The sequence below is a fragment of the Coenobita brevimanus genome, chromosome 37 (assembly GCF_032717465.1).
Source record: "Coenobita brevimanus isolate Jiangsu-jjx chromosome 37, ASM3271746v2, whole genome shotgun sequence".
Lineage (NCBI taxonomy): Eukaryota > Metazoa > Arthropoda > Malacostraca > Decapoda > Coenobitidae > Coenobita > Coenobita brevimanus.
In genome coordinates, this window is record NC_136990.1 from 11,181,561 (window position 1) to 11,191,894 (window position 10,334).

The 10,334-nt window shown below is 41.1% G+C and overlaps 1 pseudogene; it reads left to right on the top strand.

The window, feature by feature from the left end:
- Positions 1 to 201: 201 nt before the first annotated feature.
- Positions 202 to 318, top strand: LOC145396428 (5S ribosomal RNA; annotated as a pseudogene).
- The last annotated feature ends 10,016 nt before the right edge of the window (positions 319 to 10,334 follow it).

The following is a 10,334-nucleotide window of genomic DNA, read 5'->3' on the forward strand; positions in this document are numbered from 1 at the left end:
CGTCGTCTTGTTTATGTTTTCCCTTTCATCATTCAGAAAGGGCCTCTCCCAAATCCCTTTATATTTTCCTCATCCTTCCCAACAACTTGTCCTCACATCCTCACTCTTCTCGTAGTGCACTCGTCCTAAGTGATTTTGTTTGAATACGTATTTTTCTCCTTAAAGTATTTTCGGACTTTTGCTTTTGCATCAGTAACACACATCAGGTGTAATAATTTCGAGTACACCGCTTCCCGTTCGATCAGCGAAGTTAAGCAACGTTGGGTCTGGTTAGTACTTGGATGGGTGACCGCCTGGGAACACCAGATGCTGTTGGCATCCCTACGTCAAGTGGGGTTGGTGGAGGATTAGTGCCCCTCCCTGTAAAACAATTAACTCTAAGCCCTTGGCCACCCTGTCTGGGATACATGGCGTCTGGCAATGAATGAATGAATAATTTCATTTAGCTCATCCTTGAATTAGGGTGATATTTCATTCTCCATTGACTATAATTCACTTCTTTTAATTGTATTTCGAACGTACTTCATCAAGCCATCACCCATTCCCCCACTAAAATCTTCAGATGGTAACATTACGAATGACCCTCGTGGTAAAGTGATTATCCTTGTCAGTACATTTGCCAAAAAATTTTACATTACAGAAAGTCAGCCAGAACGTCCCAAAACTAGAACTTGACTCTCCCGAAATTGCTCCACTTAAAATACAGACTAGATACGTAAAATTCATCTAGACAATTTACCAACCAACAAAGCTCCAGGCCCAGATGGAATTCCTCCAATTATTTTGAACAAGGTCTCCCCAGAATTGCTTCTGTTCCAGCTAAATTATTCAGACAATGCATACGTACCTCTTCATTCCCTAATTCCTGGAGAGAAGCCAATATCCATCCAATTCCGAAGAAAGGTAGTTCCTCGGACCCCCTCTTATTACAGACGAATAGCTATCGCGTCTGCTTTTAATAAAGTATTTGAAATTGTAATGAATAAGCTCATAGTTAAACATCTTGAATCCCAAAACTTAATTAGCGATTGACAGTATGGTTTTCGCCACATAAGATCCAACATTGATATACTGTCTCCTGACTCACGCCATCCATCAGCCAATTGACCAACATGGAGAAACTCATGCTGTAGCCCTTGATGTTTCTATAGCATTTGACAGAGTGTGGCACCATTCTTGGCTATCCAAACTGCCTTGCCGTAGACTAACATCTTTTGTTCCTCAGACTTTCTCATATCTCAGCAACAAAAAGTTAAGAGTAAAAGTAGATGATGTATATTCCAATTTCCACTCGATTAATGTCGGCATGCCACAAGGTTCAGTTCTGGCTCCAACTCTATTCCTAATTCATAATAATGATCTCTTATCTGTCATCCATAATCCCATCCATTCATATGCAGATGACTCAACACTTCACAGATCATTCACAGTTAAACACCCATTCACAAAGTTTAATATCTCTAACTCTCAACTCAGTACAGCCATCTCCATAAATCAAGACTTATCTAGGATAGCTGAGTTGGGACAAAATAACCTTGTATCAATTAATGCTAGTATAACCAAATATATACAATTTGCTAATGGACAGATATTGCCTGATTCCTATATTACCTTCAATGCTAGTAATATTCCTATCTCCAAAAGTACTGAAATTTTCGGTGTTTCACTTAACAATGCCCTCAGCTGGATCTCTCATGTCAGATCACTTGCTAAAACCGCCTCAAAGAAACTTCGATTATTGTACAGAGTTCACTGCTTCTTCACTGACAAGCATTTAACTATAGTTTATAAGAATCATGTGCGCTCTCAGCTGGAATATTGCTCACCCTTGTGGAATGAATGTGGAGAGTTTGCACTAAAACAACTAGATAAAATTCAGAACAAAGCTGTTAGAATTATTAATAACCCTGCTATTAGAAATAAACTACCTCCCCTACAGGTATGACGGAATGTTGCCTCCCTTGCATTATTTTACGGATACTTCTATGGCAAATGCTCAGACGAAGTTGTATCCATTGTGCCACCTCTCCATGCCTTCCCCTGTGCCACATGGGCATCTGGTTACGCTCATGACTGGAATGTTACACCACCATATTGCAGAACTTCCGCCTATTAGAATCTTGCATTCTTCGAACTGCATCTCTCTGGAACTCGCTTCCCCAGAGTTGTTTCCCCAAAAAATTCAACCTACAGCTGTTCAAATCCACCTGTTGCAGATTTTCTATGAATGGAGGACACCAGTAACATGGTGTATGGATTATTGTTTTTTTTTATTCATTTGTTTTTGCCTTCCTTTCCTCTGTTATTAAAAAAATAAATCTTGAGTTTATCCTGAACACGAATATTTGAAGAACCTTTCTTCATCTAACATTCTTTCTAGCCGTCAGTATCGACTCCGATAAGGACACTCCACTGACGGTTTTTCATTTCTTTCAGGTTCATAATCCAAGAAAACTGTTGTCCAACCTGACAGACCCATGCGCTCTTCATCACGTGATCTTCCACAACGTGGCATCACTTGAGTGTCCTTGTAGCCTCACCTTTCGTTTGTCTTTCATCGAGGAAGGGCGAGTTGTTTTTCCTCTGCTCTTTGTATGTTTTTTTGCCATTTTGTATCTGACAGATCGGACGGCAGTGATAACTGCAGTATGGCAAATCCATCCCTTACATCGGACGACGGTAATAAGTGCAACATTTCGGGAATTACGACGTACAATCATCGGAGCTTGGTTGTAAGCAAAGTGTCTGCATGTTTCTAGCTCTGTTCATGACCGTGTATTTGGCTATGTTTGTTGTTATTTAGCTATGTATGTAGCCATATAGCTATGTTTCTAAGCACATGTATGTATGCAGTTATGTTTGTAGCTATGTATATACCCATTAATTTATTGCATGCATTTGATATGACATTTTAGAAAAGTTTCATGTACGAATTTTGTTTGTTACCATATATTGTACATGCTGTGTTTGAATTGCCTGTAGTGCAACAGGGTATCTTTTCGAGTCAGGTAAAATAACGTACACGGTATTTTGCAATATTGGCAAGACGTGGCCTTAGCTAGCAACAAATTAATACTAATAAACTGCTAATATACAACATACTGATATAATGCTTTGCCACGTACTTCCATTCCCCCCCCTTTTTTTTTTTTTTTACTCAAAACATACTTTTTCAAAAATTTAGTTGTCTCCTTCATTGCCCTACTTCCCATGAAGGTTTCAATGATGTTATGGACCTAAAATTTGGATTATAACTGAGCATTCAATGAAGAAAAATAAGTCCAAAGGCCATCACTCTATGATCCTTAAATCTTTCTGGTGATCTATATATTTTTTTTGAAGGCAACTTTTTCAGTACCCACCTTCCGCTTATAAATCTTTAAAATTATTATTATTTGGGCATTTGATATACAGTAAGAATGTTTAACATTATAGACTACTAATAGTTTTTTTTTTTATAAAAGAATTGCATTTTATACTTTTTACTGAATTCCCAAAATCGTACCTGTCAGGTCGGAGGACAGTCTAACTGTTCGTAGATCGGACGATAGTGTTCCAGGGTTGATTCCTCTTTCAAGACTTTGATGAAACCTTTGTGGTTGTGCCTGATATTTCAAAGGCTTTCGATCGAGTCTTGTAGAAATAATTAAATTTCAAACTATCGTCCAACAGTTTCATTCAAACTATTTTTACCTTCATTCAAACTTCCTGTCTGATCGCTCTATAACTGTTGCTGTAGATGACCACTGTGCATCAGAACTGCCGATACCGCATAGTGATGCTCCTCAATATTATGTTCGTTCGCCATTTCTCTTCCTCCTTTTCATTAATGACTTTCTGGATTTCGACATCTAGTTCTGTTCACTCATACGCTGATTACTTCACCTTTCCCTTTTCTACCTGCTTCTAACTAAAGTCTTGCTTCTCACAGGTCCATCACACAGTCATTCCAACAATCACAGAATTAAGTTACGGCACACATGGTTTCAGGTGACTGTTATTTTTGCCTAGGATAAATGAAATTTTGTTATATTACATTTTAGTACAGCAAAAACTCGGTTCCTTAATAACTCGCACAATCTTCCGTGTGAGTATCCCCCAGTTTTTCAAGATGTACAAGTCAGTTCATGATATTTCAGTACCCTTAGGATCTCTTTCTCTCGAGATACCTAATGGAAAAATCAGAATATTTCCCCTGAAAAATTCCCTTCACAAAAACTGTCCTGGCCTGATTTAAAAAAAAAAAAAAAAAAAACGCATTTTCTAGCTCGGTTCAGGGGACTTGTTCATCCCTGCGTCTGTGGTGTACGAGTATCTATGTGTAGGAAGGGAGCTGTAGCCACATACGAGTTTTCTCAGGGAGGAGTCAAAAGATTGTTTGTCACATTTAATCTTTTATTCTCTCTTTCCCGAAATGTTACGGTTCTGCCTTTACCATTAATATTTCAGCAGTCACTGCTTATCTGAACTGATTGCTCGCATCCCTCCCCCATTGCACCAGTCACGCATCACCTGTCTTGCAACTCACTCTCACCCGTCCTCTGTCCAACTCTTCAAAGAAAGGTTTAACCTATACTGTAAGTCTTTCATATTTTCAACTTCGTCAGCTCTGGAACTGAATTCCTCACTCTGCATAATTTTCTCTCCTTTTGACCACCAGTCTTTTCATCGATGTTATAAATATTGATTATTAGTTTTTCACTGTTCGGAACAGATGTTAATATATATTCCAAGCATACAAAAATACAACCCACATTCTGTATTCCATCCCTCACTCTCGCTCCTGCAATTTCTCGTCTTTGACTCCCTCATATTACGCCATTTCTCAGCCCCCTTACGCCCTCAGCTCCTTAATGAAATCATTTGTCCCTGCCTAACCAACGCCCCGGACTTGTGTTTGCTCCAGCGGGGAAGAGTCACAAACTTACGATAAGCATTCTATCTTATCTATGATGTGTTTTGCAAAGGCGTGGAAAGGAGGAGGCTCAGTCTTCCAATGACTCTTGTTCTCCGTGGAAAGATAATCATTACAAGTGCCTTGAGGCCACACGAGGTAGCTCAGCAGTTGTTCAAATGAGAGCCCCTTCTGGATCGCTCTTCGCTCTGTAACAACTGCTCTGCAGCCCCGTCAGGCAGCACAACACTTGCCGAAATAAAAGCCGTTTCTAAACAACTACCACCACAACCACTACCACTACTACCATCACAACCACTATGATGACCACCACTACCATCAAAGCTATCACCACCACCACTACCATCACAACTACCACCACCACCACCACTACCATCACAGCTATTACCACCACCACCACTACCACCACAGCTATCACCACCACCATCACAGCTATTACCACCACCACTACCATCACAGCTATCACCACCACCACCATTACCATCACAGCTATCACCACCACCACCATTACCATCACAGCTATCACCACCACCACCATGACCATCACAGCTAACACTGTCACCATCATCATCAGAGCTTGCACACAACCATCATCATCACAGCTACTACAATCACCACCACCGCAGTCATCACAGCTACCCCCCACCACAATCACCACAGCAACCACTACCACAGTCGTCACAGCAACCACCACCACTACAGCTACCACCATTTTCTACTGAATAAAATCGTCCGTTCGCAGCATCAGTGAAATGATAGACATTGGCCTGTAGATGTGGAACTCTCTCTCTCTCTCTCTCTCTCTCTCTCTCTCTCTCTCTCTCTCTCTCTCTCTCTCTCTCTCTTTGCAGAGATGCCGTATTTTTCCTCGTACGCGATATGTAACACCAGTGAAGACAATTATTGGGAGCAGAACATTTCAGTCATCGTGAAACTGAAACTGGCCTATCTGGAACCTAGTTCCAACCATCCTGCCAAGTTTCATCAGTATAATTTTTCAAGTTTTTGGCTGTGCTACACACACACACACACACACACACACACACACACACACACACACACACACACACACACACACACACACACACACACACACACACACACACACACACACACACACACACACACACACACACACACACACACACACACACACACACGCCATCTGGTAGACGGGAGTTCGCGCCTCGCTCAGGTTGCGAAAAAGTTTCACTGACGAAGTGGGTGGTTACTGTCCCCCTTGAGCAAGGGGACGGGTGTGTGCGTGTGTGAAGGTCACAGCCTTGCCCTTAGATCGGACTATATGAGTTCTCAGCTCCCTTCCGGGAGGGTAAAAGCTGACGATCACGACCATCAGGTGATCCTGACCGACCCGGTGAATTACACACACACACACACACACACACACGCACGCAGAGCATTGAAGGATACTAGACAGCAGGCAAGCTATCTATCAACTGTCCTTCATAAGAGTGATATGTTTTTACATCAGGAACAAAAATACCACCCATGCTGGACCATAACATCCAAGACGTTGACTCATGACGTTACGATCAGTTCCCCGGCGTAAATAGGATCTGTTTTGCTGTGAGAACAAAAATTGTGGCAGGATTCTGCTTTCACGTTTCCTTGTCCTGACAGCAAAACAAGGAAGAAAAAAAATCCGTTCGTAGCTTTGCTTGTACGTCTACCAACTGCACGAGGGTCATTCAATATATTAATTAAAAACTAATAAGATTTATTTAATGCTGATTTACATTGGGAAACGATCCGCGGTAGTCACGTTACGTTCAGGTGTTGCTGGGTGAACAGGGACAAGGGGAAAACAAATTGCCTGCACCAGTCTGACGGAAAAGGGGAAACCGTTAAAAAAGCGGAGATTGACAGTGGAAGGAAGGTACTGAGTCAGATCTCGTGATGACCGTAAAGGGAGTGCGAGAACGAAGAGAAGGACTGCAACCAGAAGGCTAGGCACTAACAAATCCTTTATCATTTTACTATAGAGGCCAGACGGAGTGTGGGTGTGCTCAGTACTCTTTCAGCAAAAACCCACGCCCAGCAACCCTGAGCAATAATCAGTTAAAGGTTAAAAGAATGACAAAGTCGAGTCACGTATTTGTCCGAATATTATGTGTAACACATGAAACGTGACAGTTCTTCCGTAGTTACATACTCGTTGTTGGCTAGCCTGAAATCCATAACCTTTATATCTGCCACCTGATGGGATTACGTACAAATGAACCCAGAAAATTCCGAAGCCTTACCTTAGATTCGCAAGAATTACTGCGTCAGAGTGTCATATAAGAGATGAAATTCGGGCCATATTCGGTCACGAGATGATCACCTGGCCGTTGTGTCCTACAGCTTACCACAAAACGTCAAGAAGATCTAATATATACCGTGGTATGGAGAGAACAAGCAACATGCATCCAACTATTAGGGAGATGAGAGGTGGGATGATCTACCTTTATTTAGGGAGAAAGAATTCGAACAGATTTTGCGAAAGTTTGGTGTGAGCAGAATCTTAGATAAATGGATTAAGCAAAATCTGGGGGAAAGCGAAACAGATAAGTCTTTGTTCTGATCACCCTCGTGTTACCACACCACTACAGGCCAGGAATTATTCACAGTGATGGAAGCAGCACCGGTTTATGACGTATGAGGCAAACTGCACCTAGAGTGAAGCACACGAAGAGTTGTGCGTAGACTTCGTTCTTCTGTGTTATGTTCCAGCTACAGCCTATGGGATTCATTCCTCCTCTCATAAATATTAAAACTTCCGGTTATCATTATGCAGTAACTCGATGGTTACATGTAAAATAGTTTCTTCCATGGGGAAGTAGGAACACCCCCCCCCCTAAAAAAAATGGAAGGGGGGGAGGCTTTTAAGAGAGTTTGTGGATTAATGGATCATTATAGGCAAAATAACCGTAGTCATTACCAGCATCTGCAAATAATTATTAAAGACTGGACTCAGCACTGGGAGATGTTTAGTCTATAATCTTTCCAATTTTTTATCTTTGTTTTCTTTTCATTTTTCCCCACTTTCCTTTTTTAAATTCTTTTTCATTTTTTTTTTAAATTTGCCTTCTCTTTTTAATCTTTTCTTTCTCATTTTATTATGAACCTTATTCAGCATACGAGTATTTCTGTATAACTTTACAGGATATTCACTGTGTATTCTTTGATTCAAAGAGTGTTGAAATATTTAATGAATGAGCCGATTCATGGCTCATTTTGCTGTCTGGTTTCACAGTGCTGGGAATTGGGCATGTGGATGAATTCATATATATTCACGCAATGAAACTGTACCTACTGGTAGGATAGCTCTACTGGATCTTAGTGAGGTCGAAGTTTAAGATTACTGTTCATCTATCGTCAAACTCCGTAATCCCCCAAGGGCTGGCCACAAACGAATAACCTACATGTTACACGATTCTCCAGCATCAGGCTGCCATCTCTCCGACTCACTCCTCTCTCATATATATATATATAGATCCTGTACACCAGGAAACCATTTACTACGCTTTGTGGTAGCCATATAACCAAATTTTGGCGCCTGGTGGTTTAGTGGGTAATGGCGGCGCGCTCCAATCGGACTGAGCCGGTGTAGGTTTATATCCAAGGGGTGGTTGGGGTTTATTGATCATGTAATGCTACTCAGGGATGAATGAGGCTGGTCACTCTCATCTTAAATGTCAGGACCAACTTGCCTAGCCCCGGGCCCCTACGCTCCTCATGGGGCAGTGCAGGATTGGATGATGAAAATTAGAGAGACAGACAGACAGACAAAGACATAGATGCCAGACAGATAAACTGATAATATATTATAAACAGACAAAAACACTTAGACATACGGAGAAACAGACGATAAAACGCTGATAAACGGATTAAGGAAACTGAGACAGACAGACATGTATCAGTGAATTACCCTCCTGCCTCCCGACCATCATCAGAGACAGGCTTCCCTACCAGCATTACGCGTGTTACCGAGAGAGAGAGGGGGGGGGTGGAGGAAGGGATAATCATTTTGGACCTCCCTCCCTCACTCCCTTCCTTCACTGCGTGAGACATTGGCTTGTGTCCCTCTCTCTGGGTCGTGATGGGATGGGTGACAGGACCGATGATGAAGGGAGAGGCAGAGGTAATAGAAAGAGAGAGAGAGAGAGAGAGAGAGAGAGAGAGAGAGAGAGAGAGAGAGAGAGAGAGAGAGAAGTCCCGTAGGGAAACCTTCCAATTTGGAGTGATGTATCAGAGAAAAATTATATGAAAGAAACTTTCTTCCTATTTACAACAACAAAACATGCAGATGCATGATTTTAGGGTAACTCAAGCGTTTATTTAAATAAAAAGGAGACTGTATTACCGCAAGTCTGTAAAAAATACTTTTTCATTTATTTGAGTATAAAGTTTCTTTGCACTTCAACATGACAAACAACTTAAATACAAAGAAAAGTATAGCAATGCTAAATATTCAGACAAAATTGTATCAGACGTTTATAAATGTAAGGAAGTAAATTAAAAGCTTTATCAAACATATTTTTCTTTTTATATAAATAACAGAACGGAGGAAGGAAAAAAAAATGAGTAAAAAAAAAATAATCCATACACCAGATTACTGGTGTCCTCTGTTCATAAAATATCTGTAACAGTTAGACTTGAACAGTTGTGGGTTGAAATTTGGAGGGACACAACTCTGGGGAAGCGACTTCCAGAGAAATGCAGTTCGGGGAATGAAAGAATTCTGATAGGCAGAAGTTCTGCAATATGGTTGAGTGACATTCCAGTCATGAGCACTACCAGATGCCCGTGTAGCACGAGGGAAGGCATGGAGAGGTGGCACCATGGACGCAACTTCGTCTGAGCATTTGCCATAAAAATATCTGTAAAATAATGCAAGGGAGGCAACATTCCTTCTTACTTGCAGGGGAGGTAGTTTGTATGTAATGGCAGGGTTGTTAGTGATTCTAACAGCTTTATTCTGAATTTTGTCTAGTTGTCTTAATGCAACCTCTCCACAACCATTCCACAAGGGTGAGCAATATTCAAGCTGAGAGCGCACATGACTTATAAATTATAGCTAACTGCTCATCGGCGAAGAAGTTACGGACTCTGTACAATAATCCAAGTTTCTTTGAGGCGGTTTTAGCAAGTGATCTGACATGAGAGGACCAGCTGAGGGCACTGTTAAGTGAGAAGCCAAGAATTTCCATACTTTTGGAGATGGGAATATTAGTAGCACTGAAGGTAATGTACGAATCTGGCAATATCTGTCTATTAGTAAACTGTATATATATAGTTTTACTAGCATTAAAAGAAACAAGGTTGTTTTGTCCCCATTCACTGATCGTAGATAGGTCTTGATTTATGGAGATGGCTGTACTGAGTTGAAAACATTAACTGTTTTACTGCCACACTC